Genomic DNA, 9207 nt, shown 5'->3' on the forward strand with positions numbered 1-9207 from the left:
TGGGGCAGAGTAAGATTTCTCCAGCTCCAGGATTTCTCTGTGGGATCCCTTGTCCAGCCCCTGCTTCATCCCATGGGAAGGGACATCCTCGGCCCCACCTCTGCCTTCCCAAGCATCCGTATGGAATTCCAGCCTCCCCTCCAGCCTGAGCCCACTGGAGGGCAGCAGCACCCTGTGCAATGCACTCACTGCCCACAACCCCCCCAAATCTGCCCAGCCTGGCACCCTCCACGCACGCTGGCACCCAAGGGTGGGCAAGGGTGTCCCTGGGGTGTTTTGGAGTCTGGTGCATCCCGAAAAAAAGGAATAAATAGCTGTTTTAGTCCCTATATCCTGAAAAATCCTGCTGGGAAAAGTGTGCAAGGAGTGAAGCCAAACGTTGCAGTGCAGCTGCACCCTGAGCCCATAGCAAAACCCATCCCTCAAAGGGCTGGAATTTTCCTGGAAGCAATGGGGGCACCACTCTGCTCCTAAAAGCTGGATCGTTCATTCCTCATCCCCCTGTGGGGCTGCAGAAAGGGAATTGCTCACCTGGGATGATCCTAAAATCTTTGCCAAAGTGCTCTCTGAGATTTCCAAGGTCAGCTCTTGGTCCGAGGTCCCCTCCTGGCCCAAGGTCCCCTCCTGGCCATGTCCCCCAGCACCTTGGAGGTACAGAATCCCTTCTGTGTCACCTCAGGTGGCAGCAAACACCGAGAAGTTCATCGGGCCACCAAGAGGGGCTTCACCAGGGGGGTGTGAAGCCACCAGAGCAACCAGGACTGGGGACCTCAGCTGTAGGGCTGGGGCCTGCAGGGGTGACACCAGCAGGTTCAGGAGGGGTGATGGCACCTGGTGGAGCTGCACTAGAGGGCACAGTTGGGACACGCTGGATCCTGTTCTCCACATCCCTTTGTCACCCTGAGCCACCCCAGTCCCAAATTGTCACACGTGGGACACAGGTGTAGCTCCACATCCTCTGGCCCCCCCTTGGGTGTCACAAGGGTGGAGGTTCAGGTGCACCGAAGGGTGCTCAGCTCCAGAAATTGCCTGGATGCAAGAAATTGCTGGGATGAGAGAAGGACAGCAGGGACTTGCCTGTCCCCAAGGCCCCTCATCCTCAGCTGCTTCCTATGTGGGACAAAAGCTGGGATCCCATCCTTTATCCCATCCCATGTGTGATCCATGGGGAGAGCTTGACCACCTTGTCATGCACGGGAACTTGGGAATCCCATCCCATCCCATCCCATCCCATCCCATCCCATCCCATCCCATCCCATCCCATCCCATCCCATCCCATCCCAATCATCCCTGGGGAGTGCTTGATCATATTCCCATTGATGGGAACAAGTGTCTCCCATATGGAAGCAGGTTAGACCTGGCCCAGGTAGAGCTGGTCTGGCAGCAAGACAGGGATGGAGAAGGGAATCTCCTTGGATCCCTAGTTTCTGTAGGATATTGGTGGTTTCTGTGGGTCTGTGCTCTGTAGTCCAAAAGAGGAGGGAGGATGGTCATGAAATGGGGAAATGGGGGATTGTGGTGGGAAGAAAGGAATTTTAGGGATCTGGAAGTCGGTGGGGACCCTGTTGTGGCTTGGAAAAAGCCCAGATGGTGTCATCTCACTCTGCATAGCTGGATCACAGAATCATGGAATAATTTGGGTTGGGATCCATCCCATTCCAACCCCATCCATGGACAGGGACACCTTGCCCTATTCCAGAGCTTCATCCAATCCAGCCTTCAAAACTTGCAGGGATGGGGATTCCACAATTCCTCTGGGCAACCTGTGTGGCTGGGCCAGGCAGGGATTTGCCTTTGGATCCTGCTCAACTCCTGGAAACCAAGGAAAACCAAACCCTGCAACAGCTGGAAAAGCTTCATGGCAAAACCCAGACGGCGTTTTGGGATAAAACTCCTGCCTCTCCTCTTTCCTTTTTCTCCATCTCCTGCCCTTAGACTCTCCCAGCATCCCCATCCTATTTTTTTTCCCCATCTCAGGAGCAATCCTCTTTTTCCCTGCAGTCACCCTTTTGCCAGGGTCTGGCCTATAATGGGAAGGACAGAACGGAGGCGTTCGGAAATGGCTCCTGAATCTTTAATAAAGCAAACATTGCCTGGGCCATAAACATGGGATGACAGCTCCAGAGGCTCCCAGGATTCCTTACTTAACTCTGCCATAATGGCTTTAATGGCCCAGCAGGGAGCTGAGGTGAAAGTCCTATTAAAAAATGGATTCCCAAACTTAATTGAGGCTCCATCTGTGGGGGAAGATGGAGGAGAGGTCGCTCCACAAGAGAGCTGGGAAAAAAAAAATCTCCACTCCTGCAGCAATTCCCAGCCCAAGTTGTGGCCCTGGGTTCAGTGGTGCCTCCCTGGGATTGTGCCTTGCCTGAGAGGGGACATCCCAGTTTGGATACTCCCATTGCAGGGAATGAGGATCCACAAAGCCCAGTGGAAAGTGCTGGAGGTGCCTCTATCCATACGGGGAAGCACTGGGCTCACAGGAGGGATGAAGGACTGTCATCCCACCTGTCCCACCTGCACGTGGCCTTCCAGTGACCCTTCAGTGTCCAGCCATTCCCATTTGCTCCAGTTCCATCAATCCATCAATCCATTAATTCATCTCTGTCAGTTATCGATCCACCAATCCAGCTCCCTATTTAGCCATGTATTCATTCTTCTACCTATCCACCAGCCTATGCATCCATCCATCCATCCATCCATCATCCATCCATCCATCCATCCATCCATCCATCCATCATCCATCCATCCATCCATCCATCCATGTATCCATCCATGTATCCATCCATCCATCATCCATCCATCCATCCATCCATCCATCCACCCATCCATCCATGTATCCATCCATCATCCATCATCCATCCATCCATCCATCCATCCATCCATCCACCCATCCATCCATCCATCCATCCCTCCACCCACCCATCTCTCTTCCCATCAATCCATCTCACCCACCTCCATCCTTCCACTGATCCATTGCTCCCTCCATTTCTCCATCTATCCCGAGCTTTTCCCCACTCAGGGAAGATTTGCACACTGAGACCTTTGCGGGTCACCAGAGATGAGCACAGGATTCCAGCTGGGAGACATCCCAGTGTCCTGGAGCATCATGATCCATGGTTTAACACTCAGAGATGGGGTTATTTTTCCCCCAAATAAACCTGTTGGATGATGGATGGACTAAAGGGATAAACAGACAAGAAGCAGATGGATGGACAGGAAAATGAAAGAGGAAATATTTGGGATCAGGCTGGGACATCAGTGGGAATCAGCCACTAATTACTGAAGGAGTTGGGAAAGGAGGAATTCTCTCCTTCCTCCCCCCATCCTGCTCCTGGCGAGCCCCACCCTGAGTCAGCAGCTCTGCCGAGGTCACGCCACCCGCGCTATTAATTGGATTAATAAAGATGTTCGTCATGGAGGTAATTAGCTGCTAATTGGGGATGACAAGGTTGTCAGGCTTTGTCCCTCCAAGGGACAATTTCCCGTTCCAGGCCCTCCCCTTTCCCAACACGCTCAGAGTCAATGGCATTAATTAAAAATCACAGAGTCCATAACCTTGTGCTGCCGAGCCCTGGGGAAATTCTCGTCTCCAGCGCCCGAGGGACAGGTCAGGGTGGTGCCATTGTCACCTCCGGCCACCAGCTCAGCTGAGTATCCCAACTTTTTGAAGGAAAACCAAACTGCAACTCCTATAACACGCAGGTATCCCTTTCTTCCAGACAAGGAAAAGCTCTTTGGAAAATGTTTTGTTAAAAGAAAATTCCCTGAGGAAAGATCTCAGCCTGATGGTATCTCAGGGATGAGACATTCCCATTCTCCCCAGACTTTCCCTGCCCTTTCCCTGGAGTGAATCCCTGTCAGTCACCAGCTGTGAATCGTCTCTGCCTCTCCCAGGAGTCCTTTTTTACTGGGAATGTCAGACCTACGTCCAAAATAATTCCAAACCTGTTGCCTCATGCGGCCAGAATTCCCTGGGACAATCCTGCACAGCTGGATGCTGCACAGCTGGATGCTGAGCTGGGTATGGATCCTGCACAGGGATGATGAGCCTGGCACAGCTGGGTATGGCTCTGGCACAGCTGGATGCTGAGCTCTGCACATCTGGATGATTGGGGGGGGCTGATCCAGAACTGTGTGTGGGCTGGTGCCGAGTCTCACACGGGATTGAGGAGCCTGGCACAGCTGGAAAGTGAACCCAAAACATCTGGATGCTGAGCTCCACATAGGAATCCAGAGCCTGCCACAGCTGGATACCGAATCCAGCCCAGCCCTGCACATCTGGATACTGCCCAGCCCTTTAGGAAATCAGGTGCAGCCTCAACACCTCCACAGCCTGGAAGTGCTGATTTTTGGGGATCAAATAACAAATCCAGGCTTGACTGGGAGAATGGAGCTATTCTCACAGTGTGGGATGTGAGGAAAAGCAGGGAGTCACTCCCTGGCAAAGCTCAAAAATTACCAGCAGGTGGGACTGGAAGAGTTGGGAATTCAATACCCATTCCTACAGTGGGAATTGTTTGGGATGGGAGGTGACTCAAAGCTTGGAGCAAACAAGGAGGATTCTGTGGCATGTGAGGATTTGGGAAGGTTTTCCTTGGATTCAGGTCAGCCCTGCCAGAAAAATTTGGCTTTTCCCGTGCCTGGTTGCCTTGGAGCCCCTAAATCCCTTGGATTTGCTCCATAGGGATGGGAAACTGAGGCACATGGGGGGCAGCTTTGCTGCTGCCCCTTATCTTTTATCTTCCGTAATCACCAGGCTGAGGGATGGGAGTTGTTCCCTCAGCTTTTTATGGGATACAATCCCATCATTTAATCCTTGCTGAGCCCAAATCTGCCTCCCTGCCCTGGCTCTGTGTGCTGGAAAACGTGGATATATTAAAGTGGATATTAAATTGCTGGAACGGCCATTAAAAATTGCTATCCACGTGGAATGCTGCTCGGATAATGATCCTACAGAGACTTGGTTTTCTTAATTACCCAATTTGGGATGTGTTGACTTTATCCTGATTTTTTTAAAAATAATTTTTTTATCTTTCCTCTAAATCAGGCCGAGGCAAACACGATTATTCCTGTGGTTTTGGTATCCCAAAATAGCCTTTTCCCTCCCCTATCCACAGGGAAATGCTGCAGGTGTTGTGTCATCCTGATGTTTTTATTCCCAGCAAAACTCAGCAGAAAAGAACGGGAAAAGAAAATGGGAAAGTAGAAAACTCATCCAGCTGGAATTCTATCCCAATATCAGGACAGGTAGAGCAGATGATGGAAAGAAGGGTTTTGATCCCTGGACTTGCCTGTTCCAAGAGGTTTGGACTCTGCTTTCAGTGTTTTTCTCTACAGAAAGGAAGGACAAGAATGAAAACATAATTGGAGAAAAGAGGTCAAGCTCAGGAATGTTTCCAGACTCATTCCCAAAGGATGAAATGTGAAAAAGAAAATAAGGAAGAACTAGCAGTGCTGTTTCCCAAATTCCTTTGGGAACACCTGCAGTGGATGGAGAGGCCAGAGGGATGTCACAAGGTCTGGAATGCCCCTGGTCCCTGTTTTCTTAAGCCAAGAGCAGCTTTGGGAGAGGGCAGGAAGCTCCAAGAAAAATCACAGCCGGAGTGATAAATCCTTGGAGTGGGGCTGATGACATAATAATAGTGCTATGATGTCATTCCAATCCTTCCCATTGATTTTTCCTTTCTTTTTCCTCACTTTCCCTCTCGCTGAGCAGGCTTTTCCCATCCATTACCCTGCCCAAGCCCACACAGACTCCACTCCTTAGATCCAGAGGTATCGATTGATCCCAATGCTGGGAGAGGGTGGAAAAGAGGGTTCTTTGTGTGGATGCTGGATCCTGGGAGTCCCCTCCCCAGGGAGACCTTTCCTGATGCACCAGGATGCTTCTGGGAGCTGGGAAGACCAGTTGGGTCCTTAAACCTCATTCAGAAGGAACAAGAGGCTCTTGGCTCAGAGCTGGACTGGAATTTTGTGCCATTCCTGCTCCATGAGCTCAGGATGGTTTTGGGGAGGACCTTTAAAAGTTATCCAACCCAATTCCTGCAATAATCAGGGATACCTTCACTAGATCTGGTTGTTCACAGCCTCATCCTGCCCCTTCTACGTTTTTCCTTGTAATGAAAGAATTTCCCTTTTTCCCCCTCCACATCCGGATCAGCATTCACATCGCACCGACCTCCAGAGCTGCTCTCCCATGCCATGAGAAATCCAAGCTGGAGCTCCAGCACCTTCCCCCTCACCTTGCAGGATTTTCCCTGTCCCAGCATTCCAGCTCCAGCAGGAAAAGTACCAGGCGAGCTGGCTCCTCCAGGGCAGACAGAATTCCATCGGAAATGCAAGGACAAGCATTAATCCTGAGGATCCGAGGAGCCTGGCTCTGCCAAGGAGCAGCTTCCCAGCAGGATCCCTTCTCCAGCCCCACTGTCCCTCTCCACCACCCCTTTTCCAGCCTCAGGGATAGAGGGAAAAGCAGGAACCCCCCCCTCATATCTGGTTTTCCAAGGAAGCAAAACCCATCCCACGACGAGGATGTTGCCCAGAAGAGTTTCACATCCAAAATCTGGGAATAAATACATGGATGTCAAGATGATTCCTGGCAGGTTTGGAAGCACTGGGGAGCTTGAATCCCACCAGGATGTCCCATTTTCCTGGGAACAGCTCCTCCTTTCCTTGCACTGTCCCCATTCCCGAGCCTTTCTGAGCCTTGGGGAAAGGCCATGCATGCCAAGCTCAGCTGGGAAAGGGAAAAATGGGGAGCAAGGAGCAGCTGATGGATCGGCTGCCAGCAATTTCCTGCTGGGAAAATCCATCCATCAGCCTGGCACGAGGAGAGGAGCCACCGGCAGCTGGAGCTGCCAGCTGTGGAGCACATCTGGCAACTGGGGCAGGGGGGACATCCCTGTCCAAGAAAACCCCCGGAATTGTCCTGATTTCTGGGAAAAAGCACCTGTTTGGGGGATGGAGCTGCAGTGAAGGATTGCAGCTGGTGCAAGGATCCCACCTCGGGATGGGAACTGGAATGACTGTGGGATGGGATGGGATGGGATGGGATGGGATGGGATGGGATGGGATGGGATGGGATGGGATGGGATGGGATGGGATGGGATGGGATGGGATGGGATGGGATGGGATGGGATGGGATGGGATGGGATGGGATGGGTTTTTTCACCCCAGATCCCAACAGATGCAATCCAGGGATGAGGAGGGACAGGGATGTCACACACTGGGATCCACTGGTGGCTCGAGGAATCCTGGGCTGCCCTCAGGGTTTGGGAATGTTGTTCCCAATGCATTACCCAGGGCTGAGTGAGGCCTTTTGAGCCTTGTCTGTCCCTTTGGATCATGGACACATTGCTGGGGACATGGAAACTCCACCCTGGGGCATCTCCTCATCCTGGCAGTGGTTTTCCAGCCTCTTTTTTTCCCTGAAGCTCACCAGATACTACTAAAGAATCCCAGAGAGCTCTGGGATTCCCCTTCTCACCCCTTCTGTGTTGTTCTTTGCTTTTCCCTCACTTCCTGACACTGCAGTGGGATCCCATCTCTACATCTCCCTGGATAACCTCCAAGGGACACATTCAGAGCTGGATGGGCTTTGGAATTCCCACCCAGGCAGCATTGGAGGAAACCAACCCCCCCAATTCCCTGTGTGTGCTCAGTCCTCGCTTCCACGGATGAGCTTTTCCTGCAGGAGTGGGGCTGGATCCGACTCCAAGCGTGCAAGTTCCCTGGAAAAGTGCCGTGTGTGCAAATCCATGTGCAGATGGTCCCTGCAGCCGGCTGGTCCCTCATGGGGCGTTTTTAGGGATGCATGGATGCCCCACAGAGGGATGCAGGGGGTTACAGGATGAGCTCCTTTAAGAGGGAACGGGGATTTTGTGGAGTTGGCATTTTGGAGCGTGGAATGTTAAGGCTGCAGTGGGAATTGCTCCCTGATATTGAACAGGTAAATAAAGCTTGGGAAAAGCCTCTGGAAATGGGCTGTGGGTGAGACAGAATTCCCGGGAGTGTCCTCAACCCCCACTCCCAGCCCCACAGTGAGAGCCCTGAGCAGCTCCCGGTGCTCTTAACCCTTTCCTCATCCTTTGGAATCCTGGAAACATAAAATTCCTGTGCAAGACTCAGACCAGGAGGGGCAGCACCAGTGAGATCCAGTTCAGAAAGGTCAGGAATAATCCAGGGGATCTGCACACTCCCAAAATTCCATTTGCCAGTGGAGTGGCTTTGTTTTGGGAGCAGCTTTGGAGGGAGAAAATCCAGGATTTTGGAAACTGGAGGGAGTTCTGTGTCCTGCAGCAAATCCCAGAACTTTGAAATCATTCCTGCAACTCGGGAACAAGGTAGGCATGAATCCCATTTTTCCAGAGCCTCCAGCAGCAGGAAAAGGTCTCCTTCCAGTCTGGGAAATGAATCCCACAGTCTTGCCCTTTTCCCAAATCATTCACTCTCATCTCACCCCTCATCTAACGGGTCCCCATGGAATATTTTCCTTGTGCCTATCCCTGAAGGTCTCACCGGTGATAACCAGGAAGGATTTTTGTGGCCTGAACAGATTTCCATGGATTTCAGCCAGAAAAGTCTGGATGATGCTCCCCAACACCTCCATACGAGCACCACCTCTCCTGATCACACAATCCCAAAAATCCACAGCTGGAGAAGTCCCAACCACATTCCCCAGTCCTGTATTTATGGAGTGGCAATGAGCTCATGATCCCACACTTTCCCCAGGATCCTACTGGATGTAAAACATTCCAACTCCATTGAAAGAGAATCACACCCGATATTTTATTGGGATTTTCATCTCCCCTTGGGAATACATCTACAGAATTCTTGCTGGATTGTCCCCACATATCTGGTGGCTCTCAGCTGTAGAATTTGGGTGGATTCATGGTGGATTTCTTTCAGGAATATCCAGTGAAAAGATGATTTTTTTAAAAAATGGGGGAAAAAAGAAAGTAGAAATTAAAATAAAAGTGAAAATCCTCCAGAAGATGAATAAGAAGGAGTTGGGAATTGTAATTTGTTATTTAAACAAAATTCCCAGAAAAAGTGGTGTTTGGATGGACTTTAAAAGCCCAAATTCCACAGACATTCCAATGATATTATGATTCCATAATATTGTTTCTGTATCTTTGTTTAAAATCACCTGGTTTCCTCTGGTGACTTGATAGGAAGTGTTTTCATTTAGGAAAAACTTGGGAA

This window comes from Sturnus vulgaris, chromosome 1 (assembly GCF_052056855.1).
Source record: "Sturnus vulgaris isolate bStuVul1 chromosome 1, bStuVul1.hap1, whole genome shotgun sequence".
NCBI lineage: Eukaryota > Metazoa > Chordata > Aves > Passeriformes > Sturnidae > Sturnus > Sturnus vulgaris.